Genomic DNA, 12,546 nt, shown 5'->3' with positions numbered 1-12,546 from the left:
GGGGATTTTCAGCAAATTGTACTAAAAAAAAAAAAAGTTTCTGTTCATACTTTGATAATCAAAACATTCATTTAGCGTATCTCACCTATTGTCTTTTTCAGATCAAGCTTACTAACTCTTGATAGCATGTTTTACCTTGTTAAGTAAAATAATGTTTTCCATACTAAACGTCACATACATGGAATCAAATCTGGAGTTGAAAAGAAGTGTTGTATAATAAATTTGCTAAAAGACAACAACAAAAAAAACCCCTTCCTGAGTAGGAAAAGAGAACCCGTTAGCAAATTCAGGCTGAATTATGCAAATAGTTTTAGCCAAATAATGATACATTTTATTTTGACATCTTTTGAAACTGAGATGTTCCATTTTGGAAATGCCAAAAGCTTTCACTTTGACATTTTCTAAATGAACCTCTCTGAATTTTTATTTTGAAGTTCATTTTTCATTTGAAACTAATTAAAATACAGCATGGATTAAATAACTTGGAAGGGGGAGCAGAATATTTTGCTGACGGTAAAAGAAAAGTAATTTTTTTCTTACTCAACAGAAAAAAATAAAGGAAATATTTTTCATTTTTCAGCTTTCCTGGTCTTATACTTTTTCTACTTTTTTACATTTACTATGAAATTTACATTGTAATCAGTTATATTCAGAATCTAAAATTAATACTACAGTTCAGGACCAGTGACTTTTACTGGGCTCTGTTTTTTACTTCAGCTGAAGCTCTGGACCATGCTGTTTTTCAAATGAGCAAAAATTAGGATCCTCTCTATTCTCTGTTTAAAAAAGAGAAGAATTCAGAGAGAAAAAGACTGCAGAGAAAAAGGATATGTTGTCATGTGTGTGTGTCCAACTGTCCATCCATTCCTCTCTCATAGCTGATTCCCCATTTTCCATCTGTTTAATTTGCTTAAGCAGCTAATTATGTTATAGACAGCTTCTGTCAATACACTTAGTTAGCAAGTAGTTGTCACAGGAGTATCCCATCTTTCTAAAAATGCCAAGGCAGCCACAGATTAGTGGGAAGCTGATTTTTGTTCAACAGATGAGGTGAGAATTTAGTGATGTAAAAGTTGGTATTTTGTCAGAAATCTTCCTTTGAATTGTGGTAAGAAGCACAAGATATTCTATCTAACTTTTGTTTATAGGAAATGGATAGATAGTCATATCCCCACGGGAGCTGCCTGCCAGACAGGTGAAGTGCTCTTTTCTCAGTTGGAAGGCCTCCTCAAAGACATACCTGGGCAGGTTTGTTGCTGTTTATACTTTTTAGAGAACAGTCCTAGAAACTGTCAATGTCCTTTGTGAACTGAGAGTTGTTTCCTTTATGTTTTTACAGCAAAAGAGAAATTCCCTCACTGATTCTCTTAAGACCTTTCCTCCCACTGAACTCTGCCCCCATTTGATATTCCATACTTTCCTATTTCACAAGTATTTTTTATTCTCTCACTAGAGTGGGCCATTCATGCATGGAGACATTTATTGCCAAATCAGGCTTGAAATGCCACTGCGCTTTTGCTTTTATTAGCTGCCTTTACATGATGATCATCATCTTGCTCGCTGTGACTCAGCACTGCGCATTAGAGATCTATGTCCAGCAGTTCACCGCAGTTGGTGAAAGATCTGGGCTTTTTCCTTTCCTGCCTAATAATTGCGGCTTCACTGAGATAGAGAGAGAGAAAATATTAACACCTGGAACCGAGGAAAAAACAAACAGAGCATTGTTGAGCTTCACTGTAACTAAGAGCTTTAGTAAAGGGAACATCAGTGCAATTAGGGTGAAATCCAAAGCCCATTAAAGTCATTGGGAATCAGTCCACTGACTTAAATGGGCTTTGGATCAGGCCCATATTGCATATCAGAAGGCAGAGCTATCTGAGAAATATTGCATTTCGACGTGTGAATAACACTGCTGCACACAGCTTTGCTGTCAGAAATTCCAGTTCTGTTACATTTTCTGTTGCTGGCATCCTCCTTTCATCAACATTTGTCTTGTAGCAGATTGTGGTTATTATTCTCAATCCAAAATGCTTTTTGAAAAAACACCATCATCAAGGCAGATTTGCTGAACAGTTATATAACACAGTGGGCATGGCCATGGTTGACACAGCGTAGTAATAAAAAGACACCTTGGAAACACGTCACTTTAATGTCCTATCAATTGTATAGACTTCTAAAATGTTTTGTAGATCTGACCAAAACTGACCCTGTATGCAGAAAAACAGGATGATTGTGGTTAATTGTTGAAAATGCCTTAATGTTCTGTAGAAGTGCAGTGTCAAAAGGCCTCTAAATAACCACATATTTCTCCCCATGATGCTGCCAGGAAAGGAAAGGTGGCAGAAAGTATTCTAATCAATAGTAACAACTTTGTCCCTAAAATCATTACTAGTATTGATTACTGGCCCAGCTAATTATGGTGTGTCAAGACAGGACGGAACATTGCATTTGCCAAATTTAGGACAAAAGAAAAGGGAGATTGCTAAGGGAGTTAGTGGTAAACATAACCCCTTTACCAACTTCTAGCACACACCAGGGTGGCAGCTTTCTTCTTTCTGTTTCCAGGTAGAACCTATAGGAATTATGTTCTCTGCTAGCTACACTTACCACCATCCACGGGTAGGAGACCTGTGCCGAACTATCATGGCCCAGGAGATACTCAAGGCACCCCTTCAAGTTGTGGTAGGGAACTTTGATTTCTGTTATACACCTTTATGGCTAATCCTACTTTGAACATGGGAGTCACTGTGGGGAAGAAAATATGAGTCTAGATGGAACAAGTAACTTCAGAACAAATTGAGGACAGTTTTTTCCCCTCACTGGGCACATTTCCAGGAGGGGTCAAAAACAAGAAGTGGTATTTGTAGGAGAGGTGCCATAAAAGTAAGAAAGCAATGCTTATTGTATGTCTGATAAGGGACTAGGGGATGCATGAAGGAACACTTATGAAAGAGAAGCAAATATGGTATCGGAATAACTAAGGAAATTCATGCAGCTCACACGATGAGGAAGTCCTCAGATAGGGGATGTTATACAAGTCTTCAACAAATTAACTTTGATATTTCAGGCCAAATGAGGCTATGTTAATATTACTACCTAATTTTCATTGTTGTAATTATTTATTCATAACTTTAAAACAGATTTACAAAGGAGATCAGTATCAATATCTAACATACACACAAAGCAATGAAACAGTACATGAACTACACTTGAAGAGCCTGAACACAGTTTGAACAACCAGGAATAAAAGAGAGAAATAATGGGAAATATGTATTTTTTTTCTTTTCTTTTTTTTTCCCCCCACCCATTTATGACACAATTCAAAATAATTATTAAATAATTATTAAATTCATTTTAAAAGCAGGGAATATTCCTTTATCAATTCCATGATTGCAGTATTAACTCTAGTAATATGACAGCTTAAAAAAAAAAAAAAGAAAACCTTTGGAAACGTTGCTACTGAGAGCACGAAGTACTTGTAGCAAGCAATAAAAAATGGGAGGCCAGCATGTAGAGAGTTTGGTATTTGTGTTATAAATATGCATCTTCCTTCACCCAACAGAGGAGACAAATTTAAATTCTTAGTTCTTCAATCCAGCTGCATTATTTGGAATTAATTTCCCCAAAGAAAAAGCAAGGGATCATACAAGGTTGATCTCTGTTACAGTCACTGAATAAAATTGAACTTGATGCCAAATATCAATAATCCTTGGGCATAACCAATGGTAGCAACAGTACATTTCTGACTCAAGGCAAAATGTGTTAGCCCTTATAAAAAGTCTTGGATTAAGACTATGATCTGATTTGCATATGAAACATCTAACTCAATTATATTCTGATGATCTCACATGCAGAAATAAGCTATCTTTTCTGTTATCAGATTGTTTTGTCATGGTACCCTCTGTCCTTCTTGGAAGAAGATAAGAGTTTGTACTTCTGTAGCTACTTTGTTTTGAGAACACCAGTATGCCTTATTTATTCAAACAAATGAAGAATGGAAAATTCCAAACTGAAATAAAGCTGTACCTGGTGTGAAAATCAGAAACACACCACTAAATGTGAACGGGGGGAAGGTTATTCTCCAGTGGAAACAGAAATTGCAGTTAGAAAACACAGTCCAGACATGCTTACTTTTATGCAAAGTGGTCAAGACCTCAATTTCCCATTTTACATTAAGATTCACATTCAATAGCTTATTATCCTGAATACTTTCCTGTATCTTTAATTTAATGATAACCAAATACCAAAATGATGCTCATTGAATAACCAGTACCACTTCCAACAGCATATTTCTATGCCCATTTAGAGGGCCTGATAGAATTACAGTAGAACTAACATAACAAAGTGTTATCTTATTGTGAAGTGAAGGAACAAATTAATGCCAATAAAATTTTGAATACAAGTGTCCACAATAGGTTCTTAAAGTGATTTAGCTCCACTATTTTAATGGATAATTCAGACTAATTTTCTGGTAATTGTATAGATAAGCTCTTATCCAGTAGTATTTCAATGACAATTTAAAAACAAGAAAGGTGTTCATTAAAATGTGATGTATGAAGAAAATTTGGTTATGCCTATGGCAAAGCTCTGGAGAGAACTGATTTTTGTTACTGATAACAACAACAAAAAATCAGAAATCCTAATTTCATTGGTCAAAGACATGTATTTGTGATGAAAAAAGACAAATAAATTGTCAGAGGATGAACAAAACATTTTGGTTCTATTGAAATGGCATTTATAACTCTGAATTTTCTCTTTTAATAAAGAAATTTTCCCCTCAAGGACACTGACATTTTATTTTTAAAGTCAAAGTAAAATGATACAGCTTTCTTGGAATTATTCTTTTCTCTGAACATGGAAAATTTGTTTGCCAAACATTTGGGTTGAATATGGAATTCTGTAAGAAAAAAGCTGCAGCTAAATAGAAAAGTCTACAGTTCCAGGTTGTGCAAGAAGTGTTGATGAGAGTGAGCAAGGCTTGCACCAGTTACCTGTTTTATCTATTAACTGAATAGTTTATCTAGAACGAGGCAACAAGGAGACTAGTCCAGCTTACTTTAAACTAATGGTAAGTTCCCCAGTCACAGGCAATAGAAAAAGTGGGTGAATTATCACGAGCTTCTCTAACTTGGAATAATAATAAAGGCAGGGAGTAAATATGTCAACATCTTTGAAGTATGGTTGAGTCAGAGAGATCATTTTGCAATTTTAAACAATTTTGGTTTCCATTAGGGGCAGCTTTCGTCTTTTATTTTATCTACTCTGAAATGAGCTATTTGTATCACTGTCAGGCATTGCCCTTTTAGAAATTTTATCTGTCAGATATTCGTGGAGCATTAGAATGTACCCACATTCTCACACCACATGCATACTGACATCTCAAAATGGTTTCACGAAGAAAATAATTTAAGCCATACTTAAACAGAATAAAATAAAGTGATCTTGTATCTATTCTGTGTATAACACAAATTCATTTTAATGTTACTTTGAAGCACGTACATCACTTCCGTGTAGTGCTTCCTTTGGATTTTCACCTCCAGCAAAATCAACAAAGACAGAATAGTGCTACCCATGGGTGATAAAAAGTTGTGTATAATAGACATAGGATTCATTTTCAATGACTAAATTGTCATACTTTAAAGATATTTTTGGTGAATACTTTTAATCACTGTGCTGTGCTATTAACATCTTTTGAGTTTTCTGCCCTCCCAGCATTTTGTTTTTAATATTAACAGACCTGACATAAATTACCTATACTTATCTCCATAAAGACGTGGTAAAGGGACTAAGGTGGAGGTAAAAGAAAAACAAACCAGGCAACTTTCATTTGCTGTTCACGAGCATTTCAATTTAAGAGGCCTTCACTGTATTTCAAAAAGGCAGTACTCTTGCAAGAATGTATAAAAAGAAAACTTCATCTTCTTTCTTTCTTAAAATGTTTTCCCAAGGCAGCTGAAGGAAACCAGTGAAGATAGAAATATAATTGTTTTGATTTCAATAAAAGTAACCAATTTCACCTCTCAGGTCAGGTGTTATGGTGTGATAATGTCATTTAGATGCAGAGTCATTTGTAAAGCAACAAGCATTTTTATAGCCTAAGGAACAGTGGTCCAGCTCTTTAGCTGGCATAAATCAACACAGTTTCACCAAAGCAAATGGAGCAACTCTGATTTACATAAGCTGAAGACATGGTCCTTTATTTCTCAGAACCACATTTCATAATATCCTGAGGATATGGGCTGAAATAAATAAATAATTGAATGCTGTGTTATTCACCTGGCAAACTCCACTCTCTTTGCTGAGCTAACTCTTGAACACGTCACCCCTTAGAGCAGGCAGGTGCTCTTAGCTGATGATTTCACTGCAATATCAATAAATCTTCAGTTTGACTCACAAATATTATGGATACCATTTCTCCACCCCAAATTTCTCTTGTGGAAGAAAAGCAAATGAGTACTTAACGTGAGGGTTTCTTCTGAAGACATTAGACAGTGGATCGACATCATTTCATGGTTGCAGAGAGCACAAGAGTCAAAATCCTACTGCAATTAGTGTTTGATGAAGACCGTATCCCCAAAACAGGGCAAAACCAAGGGAAAACACAACAACAATTTTATAAATAAAACTAGTTTATCCTTGTTATCACATGCTACATTTTAACAATGTGAGATTTTTTTATACATAACACCAGGAAGTATATAGGAACCCTTAGCAATTCCCCTCAGGCCCACCTGTATCCCATACTTTAAATTAAAGAGAGAGAAAAATACATTGGTTTAAATTTTACAACAATTTTGGCCTGAAGCAAACCACACATTTTCCCCAACACAAATCAGCTGTATTTAATTCCCCAGACAGCTGGCATGAACACAGCCTCTCCACAGGACACCTGAATTACAAAATTAGCACATTCAGAACTCTAAATCACATTCCATTACATTAAGCCCTAAGGTCCAACATTACAGAGAACGAGAATAAATTGCAGAACTTCTCCTGAATTAACCCTCTTAGCACACTCTCGAAGTTATATTGCCCTTTCCTCCCCTTTAAAGAGACATGGAAACTTAAACATTCCCTCCTGCCCTTTCTAATCTATTTCTCTTCTTGCCAAGTGGCACAGTTTATGGAATATAAATTGAACACTTTGTCAGAAACTCACATTTGTAAATTAGACCATCACAAGCTGTTTTGAGTCACTTAGAAAATTTACAGGTTAATGTTTATGTCTGGGCCTTCAAACAACACTGACCCATCTACTTCTCTCTAGCAGCACACTATATTGCATTGTGATGGCATGCCTCGCTAGAGAAAATGTACTGGTCGGTTTTTGTGGTGTGCAACCTGCTGCCAACAAAGTAGTAATTCCTGGGAGAAGTGATGCAAATTTACATGACAGTTTTGCTTACAACTATATAGCAGTGACTTGATCTGATTAATGCAAATTTGCCAGTTTTTACTATTTTATTATTATGTTATAGTTCTGTTGCAATTAGTAGGAATTTTGAAGTTAGATATTACACACTTAAAGAACACAGTGTTTAAAAGCTCAGCTCTTAAACCCATAGATACTGATGATTAAAAAGACAATGAAATAGTAACAGCAGACCTTCAAAGAGGAAGCATAGCATCAAAAAAAAAAAAGAAAAAAAGTCAGCTGTAGTTTTGAACAAGCAGAGTATTGTATTTTGAAAAGAATAAAAGATTTTTTTTCCTAATTTTAGAGATTCTTCCAAACATTAATTACAGAATATCAATACAATGCTAAGATATTTCAAACTAGTATAAAATCGTGTGCTGTCTACTCTAAGTATGCATTACCAAAATGCTGCTGCGTGATTGAATGTGCCTTGAGCCAGCAGCATGATCAGGATTTACTGGTATTTGCAGGGATGTTTTGTCATTTGTCTGTTCCCTTCTTCCAAAGAACTCAATTTGCAGTGTGATAGGGACAGGACCAAGCTGAATCATTACTGGCACACCCGATACTTGTTGCTTGAATGACCTTACATCAAAACATTGGACATATCTGCACAGAAATGCTACTCTGCTCTTGAATCTGCTCTCCTCCATTTTTATTGCATTGAATTTCCATTCATACTTGACTGTGACACACAAGATAATTTTTAATGGTGGCATTCATTATTTATCTGCCTGATATGACTTGTGCTAACCTCAGTCAGTCAATGCCGTCTCTGCTCTGAAGCAAGATAACATTATGTATGCATTTCTACAGTACTCTTTCAACTTCTTTAATCACTTAAACCAATCATTTCTGAGGAGCTTTTGACTAAATAGGCATACAATGCATCTTTTCTTCTTATTTCTTGCTGCAGATTTTAAATTGTTGTTATATGACATTCCAGAAATTCACGACAGCTATGGCAATGGACACTACCTTGAAGAAACTTTCAGTGCTTGGTGAACGAGAATAAGCAATAACCCAGTATTTATCACCAGAGTCTCTCTGGATACATCTTTGTAGAATGCATTTAGAAGCAAATAGCCTGTGTATTTTAAATTCTGTTTTAAATAGTAGATGCAAAGCTTGTGATAAACAGACTGAAAAGAATTGTTTATGCTAAGAAAAAATCCTGGCAGGTCAGCAAGGAATTTTGATCTTTTGTAAGATTGGAAAGGGAGCTGCAACAGTTAACTGAGTCATTTCTTTATAGATGTCTGATTCAGGAACCAACTCTTATGTAAATGCCGGCTGTTCAGAAGAGACTCCTGCTTGAGGAGGTCTTGAGTTGCAGCTACATTTTACAAGGCAGGTGGGATGCCAGGAGCCTTGTATTACACTTGTTCAAGAAGGTAACTAGTTCATCAAGCTCTGGAAATCAGGGTTTTTTGAGACGAAGAGTTTTGCAAGTAGGCAGCAGGTGTATAAAGGCCCATTATTTCAACAGAAGATGGAAGAGACTGTATAGACATTTATTTTACACAGGCAGACAGTGATAGGACAGGGGGGAACGGTTTTAAACTATAAGAGGAGAGATATAGATTAAACGTTAAGAAGAAATTCTTCACTCAGAGGGTGGTGAGGCCCTGGCACAGGCTGCCCAGAGAAGCAGTGGATGCCCCATCCTTGGAGGTGCTCAAGGCCAGGTTGGATGGGGCTTTGAGCAACCTGGTCTGGTGGGAGGTGTCCCTGCCCATGGCAGGGGGGTTGGAACTAGATGGTCTTTAAGGTCCCTTCCAATCCAATCCATTCTGTGATTCTACGATTCTATGACATAGCCATTTTGGTACCAGCACTCAGAAAGTCACACAACAGAAGATGATGACAGCCACAGAAGTTTATGAATCTGACAAGCCTGGGGAAAAATGGAAGATCCCTGGCTGTTTCTACATTGTTGGACATGTCATGTGGTGGGCTCAGAGGGGATATTACTTTGCTTGAGGAACTCGTATTGCCTTTTGCACAGGGTTAATGCTCCAAAAGGCACATGACCTCATGACTACATTTTCCTACTAAGGGAACCACATGAATTGCTTCAGGCTCAAGACACATTGTAAGCAAGAGGTAAGTAATGCACATGCAAATTTTGTATGAGAAGGGTTAAAAAGAAAGCATAGTCTCCAATTTTAAAAAGTCATATTTTAGCAAAGGAGAAGAAAAAAAAATTATGGTGCAATAGTTGCATGAGGAATGTAGGCAACTGTCCCCACCCTCACTCCCCCTTGCAACCCAGATGTTTAAGGAAAATAGTTACTGGATATTAATTTATAGAATAGAGGGATTAAACCATGTTGTCATTTGGGCTTTTTTTTTTTTTTTCAGTGAAAACTAAAGGCATAGAAAAACTAGTGAAAACAGACTTAGTTTAAATATGTTCATTACTGTGTATTTCAAGAAAGGATTCATAGAATTCAAAGAGCTTAATGGAAAATAATAACAACCACAGAGAACAATTTGCAATAAGTTGAACAAACAGGAAATAATGAAAGCAAACTGGATTCAATCTAATCTACTGAAACTAAACTCTTAGCTGAGTACTTGATAATGGAAATAATTAAAATTACTGATTGTATGGAGGACAAGAAAATAGCTATGAAGAATACTGAGCTGAAGGATAGGAAAAACAGATGTTTTTACAAATACCGTGTGTGTTGGACTTACCGAGAGTACAAAAATGGCAGCATATTTGAATATACACAAAATATCTATCATAAGCAGTGTTTCTACTTTTATTTTCTGTGTCTTCTGCTGTCCTGTTAGTCAATTTAGCGAGACATTTTTCCTTGGGCCTTCTTTTTGCTTTCTCTGTCACAGTGCGTCAATTATGCTTCACACTGTACAGTGACACTGGACTGAAACATTGTTTTATGCCCTATTCTAGAATGTATAAACAAAAACCCATAGAACATATTTTATAAAAGTAACTTTAACACATTTAACCACGAGTTCTCACTCATGGTGAATTTTAATGTCCTATGTTAGTCACTGCTAAGGACAGTGATAGATTATAGAGTTCCAACATCTTTTCTCTCCACTCTGCACTGAGTCATTCATTGCATCTTCAAAGTCCATGGTGTGTGTCAGCTCATGCTCAAGAAGCCAGCAGTGACAGAGAATTGAGATGCGCTGCCTTTTTGCATTCTTTATCAGCCTTGCCTGGGAGAAAGAATTTTCTTTACTGCAGTCCAGTAGCTATGAAAACATAATTGAGTATTCAGTAGGCATCTAACTAACATTATTTATGAAAAAAGAATTCAAAGAATGTCTACAAGAGGACAGTGTTCAGCACTAAGTCTGAGGGTCAGAAAGCTTATGATGTGTAACTGATTCTGCCATCTACTGTTGTTTTCATACTTTCCTTTTCTGTGCTAGGTTCCTGACGTCTGGGTGAGTATAGAGGGAAATTACTCTGAAGACATGTGTTGTGACAGGTCATTATTGCCATCATTATATCACTTGGATAGGAACGCTGCAAACCAACTTTTGTCAGCTGAAACATATTTTACCCCTGCATCCTGACTTAACGATCCAGCTCTTCATTCTTCTACTGTTGGAAGTACATTCTTACATCTAAAGTATAATCAAATAAGGCATTGGTAAAAATATTACCTAATCTGTGTCTCTTTACTCTGGGGGAAGCATGGGTGAATTCACTTATCAAAGTGTAGATCATAGCTCTCCAAGAATAACATTTACATGGAAATTGTTAGGAGAAAAGGCTTCACCATGCCAATGAAAAAAGTCCATCCTCTGCAACCCCAGAAAGCTCCAGGGATGTCCCATTCTCCTCAGGGAAAGGCATAAATTTGCCTGGGATGTGGTCGTAACTGGTCTCTAATTTGCTAACATAACTATCCCTCACTTTAATAAATATCAGCAAATGGTTGTAAAGATGATTGATGGACTGGGACATCTGCTGTATGAGGAGAGGTTGAAAGAGCTGGTAACATTCAGACTGAAGAAGAGATGGCAAAGGGGGATCTTATCCATGTGTATGGATATTTCCTCCCATCCTCCTGAGCCAGACTCTTCTCAGTGGTGCCTTGTGACAGGATAAGAGACCATGGACACAAAATGTAATTTTTAGTGTGCAGGTGATAAAATGCTGGAACAGCTCATCCAGAGAGATTGATGAAAATCCATTGTTGGAGATATTCAAAGTCCAGTTGTCCATGACAATGAGAAACCTGCTCTAGCTGGCCCTCCTTTTAGTAGGAGGTTGCACAGGATGATCTCCAGAGGTCCCTGCCCACCTCAACTATTCTGTAATCTGGAGATCAGAATTTACCATGTATTTTTGAAAACTTTCCAGAAATTTCCTAGGTGAAAGAATTAGATTTATTGAGGCTGTAAACTCTGCTGATGCTTGATGATCTTTACCCTGAAATCATAGATCCTCAAATTCATAATGAGAAACAAAGACAGCACATTAATATCCTTCCCTTAGAGAAAATAGCATATATTAAAAAACAGAATATCAAATACTCTTTTGGGGATACCAAGTGAGTTCAGTGGAAACATTTACAAAAACTGTCTGAAGATAATTTTTGCTGATGATACATAAATAGATATATTGCCTTTTTAATATTAAAATGGGGGACAAAACAAAACCAAAACAAAACCAAAACTAATTTATTCTTCTGTTGCCAGAGAACTCCCATAAGCTGTCTTGAGGGAGCCTCTCAGAGATCTGCTGTGATCTGCTCAGAGACATAAGATGGAAAGTTTCTTCTCTATTTCAACAAGGCAAGAAAGGAGGAGAGTGAGAGAGACACTAAAAGACAAGGTGTCAAAATCCCCCAAAATTTCCTATCATAAGAGCAGGAGATAACTGAACAGTATGAAACCTGACACCCTAATGTGTCAGCTGCTATGGGGTGTGTAACAAATTCAGCTTGCAGAAAGATGTGCATCCCATTATTTTAAAACACTGCGACAGTAGCTGCAAGGTTAATTCACCACTCTGGTGGCTGGCGTTTACATAAGGCATCAAAAGAGAGCAATGTTTCTGGGAAAGTGGTTGTACCAGTCTGAAGTATTCAGGTAACCAGTGGTTGTCGGAGCAGTGGCTGTGCTGTCTGGAAGAC

Source organism: Anser anser, assembly GCF_964211835.1.
Source record: "Anser anser genome assembly, chromosome: 8".
In the NCBI taxonomy this organism is placed as follows: domain Eukaryota; kingdom Metazoa; phylum Chordata; class Aves; order Anseriformes; family Anatidae; genus Anser; species Anser anser.
This window is presented reverse-complemented; position numbering follows the sequence as displayed.